Genomic DNA, 2,576 nt, shown 5'->3' on the forward strand with positions numbered 1-2,576 from the left:
GTGGCTTTTAAACTCTCCACATCTATCTCAAACTCTTATACTTAGTTAGTTGCATTGGATTAAGACACATTTTAACCCAATAAACACTAACATAGCTGTTCACAGCTACTAAGTAATGTTTTCTTGCTGTTAGCCTGTTTTGGGACAAAATGGGTATAAGTGGTTTTTAAACTCTCCACATATATCTCAAACTCTTATAATTAGTTAGTTGCATTGGATTAAGTCACATTTTAACCCCATAAACACTAACATAGCTGTTTACAGCTTCTAAGCAATGTTTTCTTGGTTTTAACCTGTTTTGGGACAAAATGGGTATAAGTGGCTTTTAAACTCTCCACATCTATCTCAAACTCTTATAATTAGTTAGTTGCATTGGATAAAGACACATTTTAACCCCATAAACACTAACATAGCTGTTTACAGCTTCTAAGCAATGTTTTCTTGGTTTTAACCTGTTTTGGGACAAAATGGTTATAAGTGGCTTTTAAACTCTCCACATCTATCTCAAACTCTTATACTTAGTTAGTTGCATTGGATTAAGACACATTTTAACCCCATAAACACTAACATAGCTGTTTACAGCTACTAAGCAATGTTTTCTTGCTGTTAGCCTGTTTTGGGACAAAATGGGTATAAGTGGCTTTTAAACTCTTCACATCTATCTCAAACTCTTATAATTAGTTAGTTGCATTGGGTTAAGACACATTTTAACCCCAGAAACACTAACATAGCTGTTTACAACTTCTAAGCAATGTTTTCTTGGTTTTAGCCTGTTTTGGGACAAAATGGGTATAAGTGGCTTTTAAACTCTCCACATCTATCTCAAACTCTTATAATTAGTTAGTTGCATTGGATAAAGACACATTTTAACCCCATAAACACTAACATAGCTGTTTACAGCTTCTAAGCAATGTTTTCTTGGTTTTAACCTGTTTTGGGACAAAATGGTTATAAGTGGCTTTTAAACTCTCCACATCTATCTCAAACTCTTATACTTAGTTAGTTGCATTGGATTAAGACACATTTTAACCCCATAAACACTAACATAGCTGTTTACAGCTACTAAGCAATGTTTTCTTGTTGTTAGCCTGTTTTGGGACAAAATGGGTATAAGTGGCTTTTAAACTCTCCACATCTATCTCAAACTCTTATAATTAGTTAGTTGCATTGGATTAAGACACATTTTAACCCCATAAACACTAACATAGCTGTTTACAGCTTCTAAGCAATGTTTTCTTGGTTTTAACCTGTTTTGGGACAAAATGGTTATAAGTGGCTTTTAAACTCTCCACATATATCTCAAACTCTTATACTTAGTTAGTTGCATTGGATTAAGACACATTTTAACCCCATAAACACTAACATAGCTGTTTACAGCTACTAAGCAATGTTTTCTTGCTGTTAGCCTGTTTTGGGACAAAATGGGTATAAGTGGCTTTTAAACTCTCCACATCTATCTCAAACTCTTATAATTAGTTAGTTGCATTGGATTAAGACACATTTTAACCCCATAAACACTAACATAGCTGTTTAGAGCTTCTAAGTAATGTTTTCTTGGTTTTAACCTGTTTTGGGACAAAATGGTTATAAGTGGCTTTTAAACTCTCCACATCTATCTCAAACTCTTATACTTAGTTAGTTGCATTGGATTAAGACACATTTTAACCCCATAAACACTAACATAGCTGTTTACAGCTACTAAGCAATGTTTTCTTGCTGTTAGCCTGTTTTGGGACAAAATGGGTATAAGTGGCTTTTAAACTCTCCACATCTATCTCAAACTCTTATAATTAGTTAGTTGCATTGGGTAAGACACATTTTAACCCCAGAAACACTAACATAGCTGTTTACAACTTCTAAGCAATGTTTTCTTGGTTTTAGCCTGTTTTGGGACAAAATGGGTATAAGTGGCTTTTAAACTCTCCACATCTATCTCAAACTCTTATAATTAGTTAGTTGCATTGGATAAAGACACATTTTAACCCCATAAACACTAACATAGCTGTTTACAGCTTCTAAGCAATGTTTTCTTGGTTTTAACCTGTTTTGGGACAAAATGGTTATAAGTGGCTTTTAAACTCTCCACATCTATCTCAAACTCTTATACTTAGTTAGTTGCATTGGATTAAGACACATTTTAACCCCATAAACACTAACATAGCTGTTTACAGCTACTAAGCAATGTTTTCTTGCTGTTAGCCTGTTTTGGGACAAAATGGGTATAAGTGGCTTTTAAACTCTCCACATCTATCTCAAACTCTTATAATTAGTTAGTTGCATTGGATTAAGACACATTTTAACCCCATAAACACTAACATAGCTGTTTAGAGCTTCTAAGTAATGTTTTCTTGGTTTTAACCTGTTTTGGGACAAAATGGTTATAAGTGGCTTTTAAACTCTCCACATCTATCTCAAACTCTTATACTTAGTTAGTTGCATTGGATTAAGACACATTTTAACCCCATAAACACTAACATAGCTGTTTACAGCTACTAAGCAATGTTTTCTTGCTGTTAGCCTGTTTTGGGACAAAATGGGTATAAGTGGCTTTTAAACTCTCCACATCTATCTCAAAC

The sequence above is a fragment of the Camelina sativa genome, chromosome 17 (genome assembly GCF_030686135.1).
Source record: "Camelina sativa cultivar CO46 ecotype springtype chromosome 17, ASM3068613v1".
NCBI classification, from domain to species: Eukaryota; Viridiplantae; Streptophyta; class Magnoliopsida; order Brassicales; family Brassicaceae; genus Camelina; species Camelina sativa.